The sequence below is a fragment of the Carcharhinus amblyrhynchos genome, chromosome 32, assembly GCF_965287045.1.
Source record: "Carcharhinus amblyrhynchos chromosome 32, sCarAmb.v2.hapA, whole genome shotgun sequence".
In the NCBI taxonomy this organism is placed as follows: domain Eukaryota; kingdom Metazoa; phylum Chordata; class Chondrichthyes; order Carcharhiniformes; family Carcharhinidae; genus Carcharhinus; species Carcharhinus amblyrhynchos.
This window is the reverse complement of record NC_137355.1, coordinates 13825010-13848856: the sequence shown is the minus strand read 5'-3', so window position 1 is coordinate 13848856 and position 23847 is coordinate 13825010. Positions and strand designations below refer to the sequence as shown.

Genomic DNA, 23847 nt, shown 5'->3' with positions numbered 1-23847 from the left:
GAGTTTACCAACCTCTACTCACACCTAAAACCCTCCAGACCAGGCATCATCCTGGCGAAACATCTTTGCGCCCTCTCCAAAGCATCCACGTCCTTCTGGTAGTGTGGCGACCAGAACTGCACGCAATATTCCAAATGCGGCCGAACTAAAGTTTTATACAGCTGGAACATAACTTGCCCACTTTTATACCCTGATCGATCGATGAAGGCAGGCATGCTGTACGCCTTCTTGACCACCTGCGTTAGAAAGCAGAGGAAATAGGACCTGGAGTGGGCCATTCGGTCCTGCCAGCCTGGGCCACCATTCAACATGATCATGGCTGATTTTCTAATCTCTGCTCACTCCCCTATCTCAATGCCATGCTCCCACGCTCTGATCCCTTGTAGCCTTTAGACTCTAGATATCTATCTACTTCCTTCTTAAACATGTTCAGTGATGTGGCCTCCACAGCCTTGTGTGGTCGAGAATGCCACAGGCTTACCACCCTTTGATCAAGCCGTCTCTCACTCATCCAAACTCTTTGTGGATACAAACTTAACCTCTCCAATTTGTGAGAGGCGATGGCCTAATGTGAGGTTATCCACTTTGGTAGAAATAATAGTAGGAGGGATTATTATTTAAAAGGTGAAAAGCTGCAGCATGCTACGGTGCAGAGGGACCTGGGGGTCCTTGTGCACAAGTCGCAAAAACCCAGTCTGCAGGCGCAGCAGGTGATCAAGAAGGCGAATGGAATGTTGGCCTTTATAGCGAGGGGGATAGAATATAAAAGTAGGGAGGTCTTGCTGCAACTGTACAGGGCACTGGTGAGGCCGCAGCTGGAGTACTGTGTGCAGTTTTGGTCGCCGCACTTGCGGAAGGATATATTGGCCTTGGAGGGAGTGCAGAGAAGGTTCAGTAGGCTGACACCGGAGATAAGGGGGTTAGATGAGGAGAGATTGAATAGACTGGGTCTGTACTCATTAGAGTTTAGAAGGCTGAGGGGGAATCTCATAGAGACATATAAGATAATGAAGGGGCTAGATAGGGTAGAGGTAGAGAGATTCTTCCCGCTTAGAAAGGCTAGCAGGACTAGAGGGCACAGCCTCAAAATAAGGGGGGGGCAGTTTAGATCAGAGTTGAGGAGGAACTTCTTCACTCAAAGGGTGGTGAATCTCTGGAATTCTCTGCCCATTGAAGTGGTGGAGGCTACCTTGCTGAATATATTTAAGTCATGGGTGGATAGGTTTCTGATAGATGAGGGAATTAAGGGTTATGGAGAGAAAGCGGGAAAGTGGAACTGATCCACAACAGATCAGCCATGATCTTATTGAATGGTGGGGCAGGCTCAAAGGGCTAGATGGCCTACTCCTCCTCCTATTTCTTATGTTCTTAGTGGTATTATAGCGAAGCTATTAATCTAGAAACTCAGCCAATGTTCTGGGGACCCTGGTTCGAATTCTGTCACGGAATTTAAATTTAATAAAAAATAACTGGAATTAAGAATCTACTGATGACCATGAAACCATTGTCGGAAAATCCCATCTGGTTCACTCATGTCCCCGAGAGAAGGAAATCTGCTGTCCTTCCCTGGTCTGGCCTACATGTGAGTCCAGAGCCTCAGCAATGTGGTTGACTCTCAACTACCCTCGGGTAACTAGGGATGGGCAATAAATGCTGGTCCAGCCAGCGACGCCAATGTCCCACAATGAATAAAAAAAATTAAATCTTACTATTGGTGCCCTTTTGCACCTTAAAATAAGGATAATATTGAAAGCCATAAATGAATGCAATTAATTGAGATTAATTAAATTAGACAGAATGGCTAACCTTATGTTGCCAATGATGTGTTAGGCAAATAAAGAATTAGTTGAAATGTCAGTGCATTTATTTCTGATTCTAACTGGAGAAACACAAAGGACAAAGGCCAAAGAAAAGTACAGCACAGGATCAGGCCCTTCAGCCCTTCAAGCCCGTACTGATCATAACACCTTAACTAAACTAAAAAACAGCCTCCTCCCTCTTCATGTTCGGCACATTGGCCGTGCTAAATTCTCCCTCAGCGTACCTGAGCAGGTGCCGGAGTGTGGTAGCCTTTGCAGCGTTGATGTAAGCCGATTTGTGGCACTAATGAATAAACTTTAAAACGTATGCCCACCCGGATGCCCCTGGAATGTTGCTAATGTGTCTATTTCCTCCACCTCCCCTGGCAGCACCTTCCAGGCACTCGCCACTCTCTCTGTGTGAAAAACCTCCCCCCACACATCTCCCTTAAACTTTTCCCCTCTCACCTTGAACCTGTGCGTCTTTGTAATCGACACTTCCATCCTGGGAAAAAGCCTCTGACTATCCATCCTGTCTATATCTTTCATAATTTTGTAGACTTCTATCAGATCTCCCCTCAACCTCTGCCTTTCCAACGAAAACACAGCATTTTACAGCACAGAAACAGGCCACTTGGTCCATCTGGTCCATACTAGTCTTCATGCCCAATATAAATCTCATCTCAGAATAAAGGGATGAGCCTTTAAAACAGAGAGGAGGAGGAATTTCTTCAGCCAGAGAGTAGTGAATCTGAGGAACTCATTGTCACAGAAGGCTATGGAGACCAGGTCATTGAGTGTACTTAAGACAGAGATAGATAGGATCTTGATTGAGTTTGAAGTTTAAGTTTATTTTTTATTGTCACAAGTAGGCTTACATTAACACTGCAATGAAATTTCTGTGAAAAACTGCCATACTCTGACACCTCTTGGGGTACACTGAAGGAGAATTTAGCATGGCCAGTGCAGCACATCTTTGGACTTGGGAGGAAACCGGGACACCCAGAGGAAACCCACGCAGACATGGGAAGAATGCGCCGACTCTGCACAACAGCGACCCAAGCCGGGAATCGAATCCAGGACCCTGGCACTGTGAGGCAGCAGTACTAACCGCTGTGCCACCAGGAGAATGGGTTTGAGAAAGATGTGGAGATGCTGGCATTGGACTGGTGTAAACACACAGACAGTCACCCAAGGTCAGGATTGAACCTTCGGCCCTGGCACTGTGCCACCGTGCCATAGGTTATGGCACACCAAAAAAAATCGTAAGACCATAAGACATAGGAGCAGAATTAGGCCACTCGGCCCATCAAATCCACTCTGCCATTCAATCACGGCTGATATTTTTCTCATCCCCACTTTCCTGCCTTTTCCCCATAACTCCTGATCCCCTTATTAATCAGGAACCTATCTATCTCTGTCTTAAAGACACTCAATGACCTGGCCTCCACAGCCTTTTGCGGCAAAGAGTTCCACAGATTCCCCACCCTCTGGCTGAAGAAATCCCTCCCCATCTCTGTTTTAAAGGATTGTCCCTTTAGCCCGAGGTTGTGCCCTCTGGTTGTAGTTTTTTCCTATGGTGGGAACATTCTGTCCACGTCCACTCTATCCAGGCCTCGCAGTATCCTGTAAGTTTCAACAAGATTACCCCCCTCATCCTTCTAAACTCCAATGAGTTCAGACCCAGAGTCCTCAATCCTTGTGGAACTGGCCATTAGAAAGGGCTGTCAGTGGGCAGGAATGCGATTTTCAAGAATAACTCCACTCGCTGTTGTTAGCAATCGCTCTAATTAACCGATGTGAAGGTAAAAGCTCGTTTAAACAATCAGCAGCGGTAAGAACGAGGAGTCAGCTGTTTACTGCACAGCTGGGAGCTTGCTGCCCCTTCAATCAGGCATGAACTGGAACTCTTACTGAGTGAAAGCGTGAAGCCGTCGCCACTAATGTCAGCCGGTTAAAAAAAAATTGTTGTTCAAATCAACTTCGCCATTATCCAGGCATCATTAACCTGCTTGTTTTCCTCTGAATGCCTTCTGATTTTCCATTGAGGGACATGTACAAGTCTGACATAGATAAACTGAGAGGTAGGTGTGCTCAGGAGACTCTTGAACAAAAATCAAAGACTTGCATTTATGTAGCGCCTCTCCACAATCACGGCACATCTTTGATTTGGTTTTGATTTTGATTTATTATCGTCACATAGAATTGTTTAAAATAGAATCCAGACAGTGCAGAAGGAGGCCATTCAGCCCATCAAGTCTGCACTGATCACAGTCGTAACCTTTCATATTTACCCTGCTATTTCCTCTGACACTAGGGTCAATTTAGCATGGCCAATCCACTTAACCCACACACCTTTGGACTGTGAGAGGAAACCAGATCAATAGATCTATCCTTGGGCTTTGTGGGGCACGAGTGATGTTATTCAGCAAGTGGAGAAGGCTCACACAATGGGCAGTGGGACATTCTTAAACCCGTTCCTCCATAACCCCATACATTTACCCTGCTAATTCACCTAACTTGCATATCTTGGGACACTAAGGAGCAACTCAGCATGGCTAATCTACCTAAGCTGCACATCTTTGGACTGTGGGAGGAAACTGGAGCAGACATGGGGAGAACCTCCAAACTCCACACAGACAGTGACCCAAGGCCAATCACTGTGCCACCTGTGATGATACTGTGCCTTTAAGAAAGGGATTTCAATCACATTTCTCTGCAGGATGTTTCTGCAGCCCTGGACAATTTGTCAGCACAATGTTGTCTGTAGCTGGTGTCCTTTATTGTTGCTGAGGCAGTATGATTGTAGGTCGTGAGGTGGACACTACCTGACTGTAAGCAGCGAACATGGCTTTCTTCTCTGGCTCACAGTAATGGGTGTTTGTCACCAGGAACTGGAGTTTGGGTAAATTACTGCAAGGTTAATGACGCTAAGTGGGCCTACTCTTGTTGCCAGTGTTCCTATGTCTCTGATGGTATGAAGTATCCCAGGTGGATTTAGGTGTTCTTCACCCTGTCCAGGGGAGGCACAGAACTTGCCAAATCCACTTATCAGACATAGCTCAAGAGGCCATAATGGGGCTTGATGTGTAAGATTTGAGTAATTGGCTCAGAAAGTGTCAGGAGCTTAACATCACAACCCAATCTTTAAAACGCAAGTCAAGTAGTGTTTCTGGGATAAGATGTTTGGCAAGTGCGGATAGCTGGTGAAGATGGCAGCCAACAGATCCTCTCTCCCTTGTGCCAATGGACCATCTTGGGTATGGTGTTTGATTTGATTTGTTTTGATTTATTATTGTCACATGTATTAACATACAGTGAAAAGTATTGTTTCTTGCGCGCTATACAGACAAAGCATACTGTTCATAGAGCAGGCAAGGAGACAGTGCAGAATGTAGTGTTACAGTCATAGCTAGGGTGTAGAGAAAGATCAACTTAATGCGAGGTAGGTCCATTCAAAAGTCTGACGGCAGCAGGGAAGAAGCTGTTCTTGAGTCGGTTGGTATGTGATCTTGTATCTTTTTCCCGAAGGAAGAAGAGGGAATGTCCAGGGTGCATGGGGTCCTTGATTATGCTGCCTGCTTTTCTGAAGCAGCGGGAAGTGGAGACGGAATCAATGGATGGGAGGCCGGTTTGTGTGATGGATTGGGCTAGGTTCACAACCCCTTGCAGTTTCTTGTGGTCTTGGGCAGAGCAGGAGCTGTACTGAACTATGATACAGCCAGAAAGAATACTTTCTATGGTGCATCTGTAAAAATCGATGAGAGTCGTAGCCAAATTTCTTTAATTTCTTGAGAAAGTGAGGCTTTGGTGGGTTTTCTTAATCATAGCATCGGCATGGAGTCCACATTGAACCAGATCGCACATCTGAGTGCTTGCTGTGTTCGAGAAATGAAACAGTTTGCACTCAATTTTTTTTTTCAGTTTATTTATTCATGTCACGAGTTGGTTTACATTAACACTGCAATGAAATTACTGTGAAAATTGCCCAGTTGCCACACCCCGGCACCTGCTCGGGTACACTGAGGGAGAATTTAGCACGGCCAATGCACCTAACCAGCACGTCTTTCGGACTGTGGGAGGAAACCGGAGCACCCGGAGGAAACCCACGCAGACACGGGGAGAACGTGCAGACTCCACACAGACAGTGACCCAAGCCGGGAATCGAACCTGGGTCCCTGGTGCTGTGAGGCAGCAGTGCTGACCACTGTGCTACTGTGGCAGCTCAATTTCCCTTGCCTCGATCAGTACCAAAATATCGCCCAACATTTTAAAACCTGTCGAAATAATGAAATGATGGAAATTGAAATTGTCTGAGGGTCAATGTAATCTCGCTCTCCGGGCTTGCGATTTGCAGTAGGAATTCTTTGTTCCATCGTCACTTGATACCTTAGGCATATTTCAGTTAAGTAGCTGTGAGAATAATTCTTCTTATCAGTCAAGTGGTCAGCAGGAAGCAAAGCAGTCCTTATAGTCCCCACAATACATCCAGTAACATTTACATTTCCAATGAGACCTACTCAAAACACTGAGGACTTCAAACACCCTGGTTGGATTCACTTCCTAATACCTTCGCAGCTTGAGAGAAAAATCCTCAACCGATCAAATCAGATGCCCAGTGAGACGTATATTTTATCAATTAGTGCAGGTGCCTGCCTGTTTTTTTACGCCCCTTAGCACTTTGCGAATGATCTCTACTGCAAGGTTAGGCTGTTTACTGATAGAGTGGCAGAATTGTCATTTAAAAAAATAACGCATGTCTGCTGTCTGGGCTTTTGACACAGTCAGGCTAAGGTGCTTGCATTCCACTGGGGTGCAGGATGTTGATGTGAATCTAATTATGTCGAAAACAAAGGATTCGCGTTGAAGCTATTATTCCATAATAAATACTGACTACGTTATTTGTTGTTACTGCCTGATTAAACCTGTCATTGATTATTTTATGATTTATAATTCTACGCTGTCACCGGCAATGCAAATTGAATAATATCGAGTGAATGCAAGTGTCAGACATAATACTCAAATTAGTACTAAAGGATTTAATTTGTACCATAATCAGCAGCAGGAGGGAGTAGGAGATGGAAAGTTCTACTTTATAAAGAAATTGCTTTAATTTCTCTCTGAGAGATGCTGAGTTCTGCTTGCTTCAGTCTATACAATGGCTTTACCTATGCAAAGACTTCATTGTAAGATATTTCTGTTAATGCAACGTTTAAAGAACCTTCTGCTAACTTGACTCCATTTTAAATCTCAGGAGGTTAAAGGTTAGCTAAAAAATTGACTGCGTTCCTGAAGGGTACACAATTCAGGCAGCTGTAAGAATTGTTTTCTTTCCCCTAGGCAGAGATAGACTGCGTAAAAAAGTTCCAATAACGAGATAAGGATTGAGATATACCCCGGAACTCTACCGCCTCACAGAACGGCATTCCCTGTTGGCCTCGGGCAGGTGAGGCGGTAAAATCTCAATAGTTTGGAACAGTTTGTTTTCGAGACCCTGGTCAATGTTAGCAGGTTCTGGCCTGAGGACCAAGCTTAAATACTGAGGGAAAACAAGCATCCGTTGGAAAATTGTCCCGGTTTGCAACAGCTTCTATCAAAATAGGAGGTGTAATGGGGAGATGACAGTCTAGCGGTATTATCACTAGACTATTCATCTAGAAACTCAACTAATGTTCTGGAGACCCAGGTTCGAATCCCACCACAGCAGATGAAACCATTGTGGGAAAGGCCCATCTGGTTCACTAATGTCCTTTAGGGAAGGAAATCTGCCATCCTTACCCGGTCTGGCCTACATGTGACTCTAGGGCCACAGCAATGTGGTTGACTCTCAGCTGTCCTGGGGCAACTAGGGATGGGCAATAAATGCTGGCCACCCAGCGATGCTCAGGTCCCCTGAGTGAATTAAAAATATATATATTGGAGAGAGAAAATACTGAGATGGAGACCGGTAATGGTGTGAATTTCTCCCTTAGTGCCAGTCAAAGCATCGGTCAAACCTCTGAACTATGGTTTCGCGAAAAATATGGGCAGAAGTAGGCCTTCAGGTCGGCCCAGCGATTTGACCTTCCAGTTCAACAACACGTTCCACCACCTCCCTCAAACATTCTACAAAATTTATCATGAATGGTGAGCAATGTACTTGCCAGACTGCTCCCTCAATAGGATTAGGTGCCAATGCAGCTTGGGAGAAACTCAGCAAATATCGTTCGGACTTTATGGCAAATGCAAATGCGTCATCACAATGGTCCTTCAGGCTGGCATAGGGATTGATTCATTATGAGTAAGGAGTGAGGATCTGCATGTACATTCTTCAAGCTGTTTATGTGGCGTGTGGAGCCTAACTAAATGAACAATCGTTATGTATGGTCATAGTTTTGGATGCTGAGTTTCACGCAGTCCAATATCTGTAGGAAGAGTGCAGACAAAGCTTTGCACAAAGGCAACTAATTAATATCTGGGAGAGAGACAATCTACTCTCTGTGGGGGTCAGAACAGTGACACAAACACACGAAGACTTGTGGGTTCTTTCGAAAAATAAGGCCAGTGCAACCTGTAGAGGTTGTGTGGACTTAGTCAATCATTGACCCACCCAGATTTGGAGGAACTTAGGTCCAACACACATACCACAGCATGCATTTATATGACACCTGAACCAGAGAAAAATCATGTTAAGACCTGTTAAGGACTCCTCCCCAGAGCAAAGTGGAGGAATTAAGGACAGGGTCCTCAAAAGATGAGTGGGAGGTATAGAGAGGAGTTAAAAGAACACAAGAACTAGGAGCAGGAATAGACTACCTTGAGCCTGCTCCTCCATTCAGTAAAATCATGGCTGATCTTTTCGTGGGCTCAGCCCTACTTACCTGCCCACTCACCATAACCCTTAATTCCTTTACTGTTCAAAAATCTATCTATCTTTGCCTTAAAAACATTCAATGAGGTAGCCTCAACTGCTTCACTGGGCAGGGAATTCCACAGATTCACAACCCTTTGGGTGAAGAAATTCCTCCTCAACTCAATTCACTCTCTAAGTACAAAACCAATGAAGGGACATGGGAATAGTGCAGGAAGTTGGAGTTGCAGCAAAGATTTACCAGGCCAGTTCCTGGGATGGCAGGCCTGGCATATGACGACAGATTAAATCGGTTAGGATTATATTCACTGGCGTTTAGAAAAGTGAGAGGGGATTTCTTAAGTAGAAACTTACAAAATTCTAACAGGATCAGACAGAGTAGATTCAGGAAGAATGTTCCCGATGGTGGGGGAGTCCAGAACTAGGGGTTATAGTTTGAGGATAAGGGGTAAACGTTTTCGGACTGAGGTGAGGAGAAATTTCTTCATTGTGTGATTTCAAGAAGAAATTAGACATAGTTCTTGGAGCTAAAGGGATCAATAGATATGATGGGAAGGGAGGGATCAGGATATTGAATTTGATGATCAGCCATGATCAAAATGAATGGCGGAGCAGGCTCAAAGGGCCGAATGGCCTCATCCTGCTTCTATTTGTAATGTCCTAACTATACTAGCATGGCTGTTACACCTAACCAGCACATCTTTCGGACTGTGGGAGGAAACCTTGAACCCGGAGGAAACCCACACAGGCACAGGGAGAACGTATAGACTGCGCTTAGACATTGATGCAAGTTGGGAATTGGACCTGGGTCCCTGGTGCTGTGAGGCAATGTGCTAACCATTGTGATTGTATAGCCAATCCACCTAATCTTTGGAGTGTGGGAGAAAACTGAGAACATCTGGAGGAAACCCATGCAGGCACGAGGAGAGTGTGCAAACTCCAGACAGACAGCGACCCGAAGCTGGAATCAAACCCGGGTCCTTGGCGCTGTGAGGCAGCAGTGCTAACCACTGTGATAGCGTGGCCAATCCAACTGACCTGCCCATCTTTGGAGTGTGGAAGGAAACCAGGGGCTCCTGGAAGAAACCCACACAGACACGGGGAGAATGTGCAGACTCTGCACAGACCCAAGGCCTGAATTGAACCCGGGCGCCTGGCACTGTGCCAACCACAGTGCCGCCTGTGTAACACTGTTCAACATTAAGATCATCTGCTTGACTCCACCTCGGGAAAGATGCACTCCATTGCTAATACGCTCCCCCGGATAATCTAAAGGATGGAGCTTGGTCATCATGTGTATCCATAGAAACTCAGAATCCATTACCCTCCCTCAGAAGGGATCCTCGGATTAGAAAGTGTAAAGCTTTTAAAATTAAATGCTTAGAAGGCCAGCTGAAGGGGATAGAGTAATTTGCTGTGCTGATACACTCAGAGGGGCCTTGATGAATAAGGATTTATCATGTGGATACACTGACATTTTGTAAATTCTTCGGAGGGCCCAAGTAACATTTACTCGGTTTTTACTGAACCCTTGAATTTCGTTCTGACGAAGTTTGCCTCCTTCCCGGTGAACCTTGAAAGATTGGGGCCAGTCAGCCAAGACGTGCTATGGAGAACGCACTCTGCAAGCACTCATTCAATGGTGTTCACTTCCAGGAGCTCGGTAGCCCGAGGGACAATCAAGCCTGATAGATGCGATGGCAAAAATTAGCCCCTGAGTCGTTTCTCAATACAGGCGATAAAAATCAAGGAGAAATTGCCTGAGCAATGTCAAACCGGGGTGTTTGTTTCACTTGGTTTATGCATCTGGATTACTTTGCAGACTGCAGTGGTCACTTTAGCTGTGTCAGAGAAGCCTTTAAATGTGTGAGCTGGAGTAATGACTCACACAGTTCTCTGCGCTGATAAGGTGAATTGCTGCACAGTGTAATTATGCTTGCCTACACAACAGAGGTCAGCGCATCGCAAAGACATTTATCAAACGACATTTCAGAGATGCGATAAGGCATCGCGCAAATGCCAGCCTCTTTTAAAGACCTTTAGCTGAACGTTACCCGCGGTGTAAAGTCTGACCTTCTGAAGTCGTTTTTTTTTCTAAAACACGAGAAAGAAAGGGGTTTGCCCATCTGCGAGGGAGGAATCTTACATTTGGCCGCGTCTCCGGAGAATGTGTTTCCAGAGGTTTTGGATCAGATGAATTGGTCCATCAGCCAAGTTTCTCAGTTTAGCATGTTGCCTGAAAGAATGGCAGTGCAGTAATCCTCAGATTATTACACTTAAGGGCAGGATTTTTAGCCCCCATTGGGGAAAAAGGGGGCAGAACAGAGGTGGAGGGGGCCGACGCAAGGGACATTGCATTTGAGCTGTAGGAGAAACTAGATAGGCTTGGATTATTTTCTCCAGAGTACAGAAGAGCTGAGCAAGGACATGAGAGAGATGTGTAAGTTGGTGAGGGGTATGGACAGATTGGACAAGGGGGCAGCTGTTCCCCTTGGTTGAGTGGTCAATCCCAAGGGGACAGAGTTTTAGGATGAGGGGCAGCGGATTCAGAGAGTACTTGAGGAAAAAAAAACTTTTTCACTCAGTGGCTGGAGAGAATCTGGAATGTGCTGCGTGGGAAGGTAGTGGAGGTTGGAAATCTTGCAAGCTTTAAAATATATTTAGATGGGCACTTGAAATATCCTAACATTCAAGGATATGGAACAAGTGCAGGAAAGTGGGATTGGTGCACATTTAGTGGTAGACATTGTCAGTGCAGGCTCGATGGGCTGAAGGGCATTTTCTGTGCTGTACAGATCTACGGGCAGGATTTTCTGACTGTGCTCTCATCCCAAAACTGCAAAGTCCCTCCCGAGGTTCCTCATGGTCACCCCCCACCCCCCCATTACCAAATCCCATGGCAGGCAAGAAAATTCCCACCATGATACCTGCCAATGGGTGACACGTAGCACAGTGGTTAGCGCTGCTGCTTCACAGCTCCAGGATCCTGGGTTCGATTCCCAGCTCGGGTCACTGTCTGTGTGGAGTTTGCACATTCTCCACGTGTCTGCGTGGGTTTCCTCCGGGTGCTCCGGTTTCCTCCCACAGTCCAAAGATGTGCGGGTTAGGTTGATTGGCCATGCTAAGAAATTGTGCCTTAGTGTCCAGGGTAGTGGAGGTTAGAGGGATTAGTGGGTATAATATGTAGGGATATGGGGATAGGTCTTGGGTGGGATTGTGTTCAGTGCAGACTCGGTGGGCCTCTTTTCTGCACTGTAGGGTTCTATGAAACAAACTTCTATGAGACTCTAAAATCAAACACTACACAAGTAGACACAGGAGGTGTTTAACAAAGTTTAACTTTACTTACTAGTGTCACAAGCACGCTTACATTAACACTGCAGTGAAGTCACTGTGAAAATCTCCTAGATGCCACACTCCGGCACCTATTCGGGTACACTGAGGGAGGATTTAACGTCTTTCAGACTGTGGGAGGAAACCACAGGACCCGAAGGAAACCCACGCAGACACGAGGAGAACGTGCAGACTCCGCACGGACAAGCCAGGAATCGAACCTGGGTCCTTGGTGCTGTGAGGCAGCAGCACTAACCACTGTGCTGCCCAGCTGCAACTGTTCTTCACTGCTGCCTCAGGCAAAGTACTTAGAAGATGTGGGCCTTGCACTCTCATAATGCACTGCCTTACAAAGTATGTTCAGTAAGAAGTCTCACAACGCCAGGTTAAGTCCAACAGGTTTATTTGATAGTGAAAGCCACGAGCTTCCAGAGTGCTCGCTGCTCCTTTGTCAGGTGGGTGGGATTTCAGCTCGCAAGCCCAGCATACAAAGACACAAACTCAATTTACAAAACAATAGTTGGAATGCGAGTCTTTACGGGTAATCAAGTCTTAAAGGTACAATGTGAGTGAAGAGAGAGTTAAGCCCAGGTTATAGAGATGTGTATTGTCTCTGAGACAATACACATTAGAACTGAGACACGACAGATCAGCCATGATCTTATTGAATGGCGGGGCAGGCTCAAGGGGCTAGATGGCCTACTCCTGCTCCTATTTCTTATGTTATGTTCTTATGTTCTTACGTGACCAGCCAGGACAGTTAGTGAGGTTTTGCAAGCCCAGGCTTGCGTGGGGGTTACAGATAAACCTGTTGGACTTTAACCTGGTGTTGTGAGACTTCTTACTGTGTTTACCCCAGTCATTACAAAGTATGGCCAGTTAGAGAAAGCATATAATACAAAACAAAATGGCTGCCACTGACTTAATTCAACATTGCTTCAAGGACCAAGTATAAGATTGCTGGAAGATTGTCTGAGATGAATACTGACTGATGAAGATTATGCTAAATGCACCGTCAACCTTTCTCTTTATTCTCTCCAGAGGTTAACGAAACTAAACAATTATTTGTGACCAGACATTGCTTGAAATTACTAATACTTATGAGAGATAAATAATTATTTTTGTGTCCAAGCAAATTAATCAAATCCATTAGGTCTGTCTGTGTATAATAATGTTTCAATGGTACTTTTAACTCAATGATGTTGCTGTTCTAGCTGATTGTTTCAGATTGTGGAGGATGTTTAACATATGTTCATTTGATTTAATGCTACTTCAGACCAGAAGATCAGAGAGTCATAGAATCCCTACAGTGCAGGAAAAGGCCATTCGGCCCATTGTGTTTGCACTGTCTCTCCAGCAGGGAATCCCACCCAGACTTGATCCTTGTAACCCCACATATTGATCATGTCAATCCCCTAACCTGCACATCTTTGGACATTAAGGAGAAATTTAGCACGGCCAATCCACCTAACCTGCACACCTTGTGACACCGAAGGACAATTTAGCATGGCCAATCCCTGTAACTACACATATTTGGACACTAAGGACAACTTAACATGGCCAATCCACCTAACCGGTTCATCTTGGGGCATTAAGGGGTAAATTAGCATGTTGTATTCCACCTTCAAGGGAGATCAGCATGACATGAATGGAAGGGAAATGTGTCATGTGATCTAGCCTTGGTCTCACTTTTTACTTTGAGCAGAGCACACACACGCTCAGCTCTGACACCTCTGAGCTCTATGCCTGCGTATAACTATTCTCGTTTATCTCACCTTAATAAATGAACCCACGATGTAGCTACCCAATTCCTTCTGAGCGATTGGTACTTTGTGTCTTGGACTGTAAATACACCCGAGATATTGTCCCATTATAACCACATGATGGTTCCCCAAATTCCCTCCATTGCAGCCTCTTGCTCACCCATGGGTCAGAATTCTCCGGCCGTTGACACACCCCCACACTATGCCGCCAGTGAGGATGGAGAATTTGCTGCTCAGCCAATTTGCCATTCGCTGCAGCGGGACTGGAGAATTGCATTGGCGGAGACAGCTGGAGAATCCCACCAATGATTTTCTTCTGTCCAGCATCAGACATTGTACATTTTATCCAATATCTAAAGAAGCCAACTATTTGACAAAATAGTCACTTGTGGAGAGATTAAATTGGTCGGGATTATATTCACTGGAGTTTAGAAGAGTGAGAGGGATCTCATAGAAACTTATAAAATTCTAACAGCGTTAGATACATAGGATAGCTTTAGCAAGAATGTTCCCGATGGTGGGGGAGTCCAGAACTAGGGGTCATAGTTTGAGGATAAGGGGTAAACCTTTTAGGACTGAGATGAGGAGAAATTTCTTCTCTCAGAAGGTGATGAATGTGTGGGATTCACTCCCACAGAATGGAGTTGAGGCCAAAACATTGTCTGGTTTTAAGACAAGATTAAATATAGTTCTTGGGGCTAAAGGGATCAATGGTTATGGGGAGACGGTGGGATCAGGATATTGAATTCGATGATCAATTATCAAAATGAATGGGGGAAGCAGGCTCAAAGGGCTGAATGGCCTACTCCTGCTTCTAGTTTCTATGTTGCTATTTAACATGTAATAAGCAAAGGAGATTGCCTAGTGATATTATTGTTAGACTATTAGTCCAGAAACTCAGCCTAATGTTCTGGGGGCAACCAAAAGAGAAAATGCTGGAAAATCTCAGCAGGTCTGGCAGCATCTGTAAGGAGAGAAAAGGGCTGATGTTTCAAATCCAGATGACCCTTTGTCAAAGCTAATGTACTGGGGGACCCGGGTTCGAAACCCGCCACGGCAGATGGTGGAATTTGAATTCAATTAAAAATAAACCTGATATTAAGAATCTACTGATGACCATGAAACCATTGTCGATTGTCGGAAAAACCCATCTGGTTCACAGATGTCCTTTAGGGAAAGAAATCTGCCATCTTTACCTGGTCTGGCCTATATATGAATCCAGAGCCACAGCAATGTGGGTGACTCTCAACTGGCCTTGGGTAACTAGGAAAGGGTAATAAATGCTGGCCAGCCAGTGACTCCCATGCCCCATGAATGAATGAATAAATAAAACTGCTGATTATTGTAAAGATCTAACTGGTTCACTAATGTCCTTTAGCGAAGGAAATCTGCTGTCCTTACCTGGTCTGGCCTACATGTAACTCCAGAGCCACAGCAATGTGGTTGACTCTCAACTGCCCACGGGGCAACTAGGGATGGGCAATAAGTTCTGGCACGCCAGCGACGCCCATGCCCCAGGAATGAATAATACAACACATTGGCCCTCTCACAAGTAACCATCATAATATTATACCAGTTTTAAATAAAAAGAACACTTCTGTCTCAATTCCTAGCAGCCGGCTGGTAAATAACAGAAAATTGATCCCAATTAAATATCAAAGCTGTGTTATTTAACGTGACAAGTTATGAAACAATAGGATTTCAGACACATTATGATGCAGAGTCACAGCGGCATTACACATGACAGCAGATTTTAAATTCCTCCCTCTCCGCTCTCTCGAGTGCTATTTAAAATAGATTAAAATTAGTGTAGAAGGAGGCAGGAGAAAACAGTTTTCACGGTGATGGGAAGTGGGTTTTATAAGCACTTGATATACAATCAGAATGATTACAGATGGGAGGTAAAATTTAGAGTAATTGAAATTCAGTCACTAAAACCAGACAGAACCTTAGCTCTCGATGCGAATTTGACTTGTGGAATGAATGAGTCTCAATGGGTGCGGGACAGTTAAATAGCCGTAGAGTTAATTAAAGATCCGAGGATGAAAGCTTGATCGTATCATGCCCCGATATTGATTTATAGACAGTACGCAATTTAAACACAAACTCATTTTCATTTCATCGAAATTCAGGAACAGAATTTATGCCACCCACTGGAGAGAGCAGAATGTTAAATTAATCATCGCAAGAGCATCCCCTTAGTTGCCATTCCTAAGACCTTCATGTAGACCTGGTTTCTTGTGAGAGCAACACTTCATAGAATCATAGGACCCTACAGTGCAGAAAGAGGCCCTTCGGCCCATCGAGTCTGCACCGACCACAATCCCACTCAGGCCCTGCCCCCATATCCCTACATATTTACCCACTAATCCCTCTAACCTACACATCTCAGGACACTATGGAGCAATTTTAGCATGCCCAATCAACCTAACCCGCACATCTTTGGACTGTGGGAGGAAACCGGAGCAAACCCACGCAGACTCGAGGAGAATGTGCAAACTCCACACAGACAGTGACCCGAGCCGAGAATCGAAGCCAGGGCCCTGGAGCTGTGAAGCAGCAGTGCTAACCACTGTGCTACGGTGCCGCCCACAATTAACCCTCGATTAACATTGAAGGGTAGGCATGGTGGCACAGTTGTTCGCACAGCTGTCTCACAGTGTCAGGGTTGAATCTCAACTGCCCTCGGGCAAATAGGGAAGGGCATTGAATGCTGGCTGGCCAGCGACACCAATGTCCCACAAACAAATGAATGAATAAAGAAAATAGCACCGCCAGGGACCTGGGTTGGATCCCTGGTCTTGGGTCACTGTCTGTGTGAAGTCTGCACCTTCTCCCCGTGTCTGCATGGGTTTCTGCCGAGTGCTCCAGTTTCCTCCCACTGAGGCCAACTCACTCCACAAGCCAAATTCCCATCAAGAACTGAGATTCCGGCTTGGTTTTAGTGACTAAGTTTCAATTATTCTAAATTTTACCACCCGTCTGAAAAACATTCTAGTTAGGTGCATTGGCCATGCTAAATTCTCCCTCAGTGTATCCGAACAGGTGCCGGAGTGTGGTGGCTAGGGGATTTTCACAGTAACTTCATTGCAGTGTTAATGTAACCCTACTTGTGACACTAATAAATAAATAAATAAGGACAACACAGAAGCAGATTAGCTGCTCAATCTTGCTGGGCACAAATTGACCACATTTTACACATTGTGGTTGGAATTCTCTGGATGGTCTGACAGATACAGTGAAAAGCATTGTTTGTTGCGCACGATACAGACAAAGCATACCGTTCATAGAGTACATAGAGGAGAAGGAAAAGAGAGGGTGCAGAATGAAGTGTTACAATCATAGCAAAGCTGCAGAGAACAATTAAGTTAATATGAGGTAGGTCTACTCAAATGTCTGATAGCAACAGGGAAGAATCTGTTCTTGAGTTGGTTGGTACGTGACCTCAGACTTTTGTATCTTTTTCCCGACGGAATAAGGTGGAAAAGTATACGTCCAGAGTGCATGGGGTCCTTGATTATGCTGGCTGCTTTTCTAAGACAGCCGGAAGTGTAGACGGAGTTAATGGATGGGGGTCTGGTTTGTGTGATTGAATGCGCTTCATTCCTGATTCTTTGTAGTTTCTTGGGGTCTTGGTCAGAGCAGGAGCTATACCAAGCTGTGATACAACTGGATAGGAGTTTTCTATGGGGCATCTGTAAAAATTAGTACGAGTCATAGTGGATATGCTGGAATTCCTTATCTCGAGAAAGTAGAGGCATTGATAGGCTTTCTCAACTATCGTGTCGGCATGGGGGGACCAGGACAGGTTGTTGGTGATCTGAACACTTAGAAACTTGAAACCCTCGACCATTTCCACTTCATCCCCGTTGATGTAGACAGGGGTATGTCCGCCACTATGCTTCCTGAAGTTGATGACTATCTCCTTCATTTTAGAGACATCGAGGGAAAGATTACTATCGTCGCACCAAATTGCCAGATTCTCTATCTCCTTCCTGTACTCCATTTCGTTTGAGATCTGGCCCACTGCGGTGGTGTCATCAGCAAACTTGGAAATGTGCCACTGCTGTAGGAGGAGATGGACTGCTGAAGGAAGCTATGAGTTGGAGCAGCAATGATATGCAAGGACAAACAAGTGTTGAATGACATTGACAAGTTAGACTGTCACAGTCCCTGGCGAGGTAAAGTCTCTGTGGAATTATTTTGCCGTTGTGTTTGGTGGGATATCAGTGAGCCGTTGTCAGGGGTGAACTGTACACTTAGCAAGGAGAATTCAATGTCTGTGCTCCTGCTAAACCCAATTTAGAATTTAGAAATGCAGCAATTTCCTTCTCTTGCCAACCAGTCAGCCGACTTCAAAGACTTAAAAGGCACATCCATTGCAGTCACATGATGAGGCTATAATTACATAGAATCGTAGAACCCCTTCAGTGTAGAAGGCGGCCATTCGGCCCATCAAGGCTGTACTGACCACAATCGCACCCAGGCCCAATTCCTGTAACCTCATGTATTTATCCTGCTAATCCCCCTCCGATGCTAGGGTCAAGTTAGAATGGCCAATCAACCTAGAATCCCAACAGCGCAGGAGGGGTCTGCATCGAACACAATCTCTATTCCTGTCACCCCACGTTTACCCTGCTAGTCCCCCTGACACTACGGTCACTTTAGCCTGGCCAAGCAACCTAACCTGCACACCTTTGGATTGTGGGAGGAAACCGGAGCACCCGGAGGAAACCCACGCAGACACGGGGAGAAAGTGCATACTCCACGGGTGACCCAAGGCCGGAATTGAATGCGGGTCCCTGTGAGGCAGCAATGCTAACCACTGTGCCACCGCGCCACCCAATTGCAGTTGTCCCAGAAACCCCTTCCCAAGTTGCATCACTTCATTTTAAAATCAGCCAAGTTTTCAGACCTGAGGAACTATTGCTGTGAGACTGCGGCAGAGGTAAATCACCGGGATCTAAGCAATTTCAGTGAGGCATCACAAGCTGCAAGGAACTGTAGTCACCAGTCGAGAGACAGACGCAGAAGGTCACCTCTACTGTCGGTTTACAGGATACAGAAGGGTAGGAGGAACAACTTGGTTTGTGTGGCACAGAACCAGAGCAGAATGCAGGGAAGCATATATTCCCTCTGGCAGATATTAAAGGGTAGATAACTGTTGTTGCGATACCTCATTAGGTGAGGACAGCATTAACTCTGAAGAGCCCCCTACAGTGCAGAAGAGGCCATTCAGCCCATCGAGTCTGTACAGACTTAGAGTATTGAACATGGTTAGTACTGCAGCCCCACAGCTCCAAGGACCCAGGTTTGAATCGGGTCTCACATCACTATCTATGTGGACTTTGCACATTCTCTTTTCCTGCGTCAATTTCCAACGGGGTCTCCACTTTCATCCTACAGTCCAAAGATGTGCTGGTTAGGGTGGATTGGCCATGCTAAATTTGATTTGATTTGATATATTATTGTCACATGTATTAGTAAACAGTGAAAAGTATTGTTTCTTGCGCACTATACAGACAGAGCATACCATTCATAGCGAAGGAAAGGACAGAGTGCAGAATGTAGTGTTACAGTCATATCTAGAGTGTAGAGAAAGATCAACTTAATGCGAGGTAGGTCCATTCAAAAGCCTGACAGCAGCAGGGAAGAAGCTGTTCTTGAGTTGGTTGGTACGTGATCTCAGACTTTTGTATCTTTTTCCTGATGGAAGAAGGTGGAAGAGAGAATATCCGGACTGCGTGGAGTCCTTAAGTATGCTGGCTGTTTTGCCAAGGCAGTGGGAAGTGTAGACAGTGTCTGTGGAGGGAGGCTTGTTTGCGTGGTGGACTGGGCTATATTCAGGACATTTTGTCATTTTTTTTGGAGTCTTGGGTAGAGCAGGAGCCATACCAAGCTGTGAAACAACCAGAAAGAATGGTGCATCAGTGAAAGTTGGTTGCCCCTTACTGTCTAATGATGTGCAGGTTAGGTGGCTTGGCCATGCTAAATTAACCTTAATGGCCCAAGGATGGATTACCGATAGGAAATGTATGGGGATTGCAGGGATTGGACAGGGAAGAGGGCCCGGGTAAGATACTGTGTCAGAAAGTTGGTGCAGGCTTGATGGGCCGAATGGCCTCCTCTGCACTATAGGGAGTCTATGACACCAAGCGCAGACACTTGTGCAACGTAGGATGGAGGGAAGGCGAAGAGCAGGAGGCAAACGGATCCCATCATTGAGGGGAGAAAGAAATGAATGAAGACAAGACTGCGGTGGAACAGCGAGCATCGCATCACTTTGCATCTGGTGAGATTGCAAAAATCCGCTAATCGGGCATGGCACGGAATCAATAAGAATGTGAAGCTTCTGTAGAGATGTCAAGCTCCAAGAAGCAACCTCAGGCTTTTGTGTAGCCAAGTCTAGCACACTCTGATTTCCAGCACAGTAGGTTTTACTTCTTGCCCCTGGGAGGTGAAAGCCAACATCTTTAAGGAGTGCTTCAGAGTGACTAATCTCTCATTCAGCTCCAAACCAATCCTAAAGATGAAATGCCACCAGTCATTCCTTACACCCCACATGCGCTCACTCGCCTCACTGGGACTTTTCATTAAGATCAACGTAGGAAATTGAACAGCTGTCAACAACTGACTCGCTAATATTCACCTTGACAGCTTCAGTGAGGGCACACTGTGTTCTGTCAGAGTGACACCCTGTAATAATCCCTCCAGGCCGCAGATTCACCTGTCTTATGAAGAAGATGGCAAAGGATGTAAAGTTAATCAGATCCGTGTGGGATTCCTTCGGGTGCTCTGGTTTCCTCCCACACTGCAAAGATGTGCAGTTAGGCAGATTAGCCATGCTAAATTGCTCCTCAGTGCCCCAAGATGTGCAGGTTAAGTGGACTGGTCATGCTAAATTGCCACTTAGTGTACAAAGATGTGCAGGTTAGCCATCCTAAATTGCCCCTTTAGTATCCATTGATGTGCATGTTAGATGGATTTAAATTGCCCCTTAAGGTCCTAAGATGTGCTGGTTAGGTGGATTGATCATGCTGAATTGCTTCTAGTGTCAGGGGGATTAGCAGGGTAAATGTGTAGAGTTATGGGACTAGGCCTTGGGTAGTATTGTGGTTGGTGCAGACTCGATGGGCCGAATGGCCTCCTGTACTGTAGGGATTCTATGAATCTTGGCCTATATTCTGTTAAATCGAGTGCTTCAGTCACTAGGGAACTGATTCCATAATCATCCAAATACTTTCTGGAACATCGGCTTTGCTTCCCCAACTTTGTTGTTTTTATGAATGTTGGGGAATGACTTCTTTAAGGGAACTGGTCACGTGACCTGGAGTGTGGGGTGAGCTGGTTGGGAACGGCCCCGAGTGGGTAACGTTTGGCGTGTGGAGCGAGCGGTCTAAATTAAGATTCTAAGTGGGTTCCCTGCCTGCGCTCGTCTCTGGAAAATCCCACCCAAGGTCACTGGACCTTTGTATGGTCCGTCCCCCGCCTGCTACGATTCCCATGGACTAGAAGACTCCCCCCGCCTCTGTACTCCCTGAAGCCTGGCTGTGGAACATTTCTTGAGGAGACATCTCAGTGCAAAGGGAGGTGATGGCCAAGTGGTATTATCGCTTGCTTTAATCTAGAAACGCAGCTAACGTTCTGGGGACCCGGGTTCAAATCCCAGCACGGCAGATGATAGAATTTGAATTCAATAAAAAAAAAACTGGAGTTAAGAATCTACTGATGACCATGAAACCATTGTTAATTGTCAGAAAGACCCATCTGGTCCTTTAGGGAAGGAAATCTGTCACCCTTACCCAGTCTGGCCTACATATGACTCCAGAGCTACACAAATGTGGTTGACTCTCAAATGCCAGAGACACCCTGGTCTCACAAATGAACAGAAAAGCATTTTTAAGGCTGAGATAGGTATATTCTTGATTGACAAGGAGGCCAAGGGTTATAGAGGATAGAGAGAAAAGTAGAATTGAGGCCACAATCAGACCAGACAATAGCGGAGCAGGCTCGAGGGAGTACTCCTGTTCCAAATTTGTAAATTTGTATGCTTTCAAGAGGACCTGGCTTCCTTTAGGTGTGCGATTATCTGCTCTGGTATGTCTGTTTGGATTGCATTAAGTCATAAATGTTTTGTTTCCATAGGTTAAGTACACAGACACCCATCCCCCTCCCCTTCGCCCACCTCCATTTTGCCTGCTAAATGCTTTCAATTGACATCCAAGGCTGTCTTACTTTAATTTGCATAAATTTCAATAATCCTATTACAATTTGGATTAAATTTACATTCAGAATTAAGCACAACCTTTTACTAAACGACGTACGTCCCTTTTCTTTTCTCCAATGCGTTAGAGGGAGCGACGGAGATCTTCAAAGGAGCGGCATACATTAATGAATATTAAACTGCACATCAGGATGCGTGAAGCTGGAGAATGTACGGTAACTTTAAAGCTGCTCCACTTCCTAGCTGGCACGTAGCTCTTTCTGCCTTCACCCAGGTAGGAGATGGGAGTGAACGGGCCTTTAAATACTGTTTCTCGGCCTTTTGGCTAAGATCAAGTGTAGTATCGACGTGCTGCACTTGGTTGAAGTCATTAGGTTACATTTCAGCTTCATTTGAAGCAATTTTTTTTTAAAAAGGTGGCATCTCGGCCTTTGGGCTAAGATGCAAATGAGATCAAGCCTTGGAGGAGGAGCTACACCTACTCCAATCAGCTTGGATCCTGTAGGTCAAGCCCAGGACAGGAGGTGAGAGCCCTGTCGTGTCAGCTTGGATCGGGAATGTCCCAACTCGTTGGGACTCTGAATTGGCTTTAATTTGACTTGATTGGATTGGAATAAAGTTAAAAAAAAATTCTCGGCCTTTTGGCTAATCCTTTTGCTGATCCTACACTTGATAGAAGTCAATGAGTTTGCACTGAGGCTTCATTTGAAGTAATATTTTAAAAAACATCATCTAGGCCTTTATGGCCAAGATGAAGCTCAAATCAAACACTGGAGAGGGTGTACGGACTCCCCCCATCAGCTTGGATCTTGTTGATCGATCCCAAGAAAAGTGGGGCCTGTGTTCCATCTTGGAACCATAATATTGATTCGATTTGATTTATTGTCATGCATTAACATACAGTGAAAAGTATATTTTCCTATGCACTATACAGACAAAGCATACCATTCGTAGAGAAGAAAAGGAGAGAGTGCAGAATGTGGTGTTACAGTCGTAGCTAGAGAACGATCAACTTAATGCAAGGTAGGTCCATTCAAAAGTCTGACAGCAGCAGGGAAGAAGCTGTTCTTGAGTCGGTTGGTATGTGAACTCAGACTTTTGGTATCTTTTTCCCGAAGGAAGAAGGTGGAAGAGAGAACGTCCGGGATGTGTGAGGGTCCGTAATTATGCTGGCTGCTTTGTCGAGGCAGCGGGAAGTGTAGACAGAGTCAACGGATGGGAGGCTGGTTTGTGTGATGGATTGGGCTACATTCACAACCTTTTATAGTTCCTTGCGATCTTGGGCAGAGCAGGAGCCCAGACCAAGCTGTGATACCACCAGAAAGAATGCTTTCTATAGTACACCTGTAAAAGCTGGTGAGAGTCGTAACTGACATGACAAATTTCCTTAGACTTCTGAGAAAGTAAGACATTGGTGGGCTTTCTTAACTATCGTGTCAGCGTGGGGGGGGACCAGGACAGGTTGTTGATGATCTGGACACCTAAAAATCTGAAGCTCTTGACTCTTTCTACTTCATCTCCATTGATGTAGACAGGGACAAGTTCTTCTTTACACTTCCTGAAGTCGATGACAATCTCCTTCATTTTGTTGACATTGAGGGAGAGATTATTGTTGCTGTACCAGTTCACCAAAATCTCTATCTCATTCCTGTACTCTGTCTCGTCACTGTTTGAGGCAAACCTGAAAATCAAATTGGAGGGGGATTTGGCCTCGCAGTCATACGTATAAGGAAAATATCATAGTATAAGGAACATAGTACGGGGCTGAGAACACAGCCTTGTGGGGTACCGGTGTTGAGGATGATTGTGGAAGGGGTTGTTGTTGCCTATCCTTACTGATTGTGGCCTGTGGGTTAGGAAGCTCAGGATCCAATTGCA

The 23847-nt window shown here is 45.4% G+C and overlaps 1 non-coding gene across 1 annotated transcript; it reads left to right on the top strand.

Annotated features, from left to right (window-relative positions):
• The first annotated feature begins 22274 nt into the window (after positions 1-22274).
• On the top strand, positions 22275-22472 carry LOC145360831 (U2 spliceosomal RNA). Its single transcript, XR_013889776.1, has one exon. It is a non-coding gene; the product is annotated as a U2 spliceosomal RNA (small nuclear RNA).
• The last annotated feature ends 1375 nt before the right edge of the window (positions 22473-23847 follow it).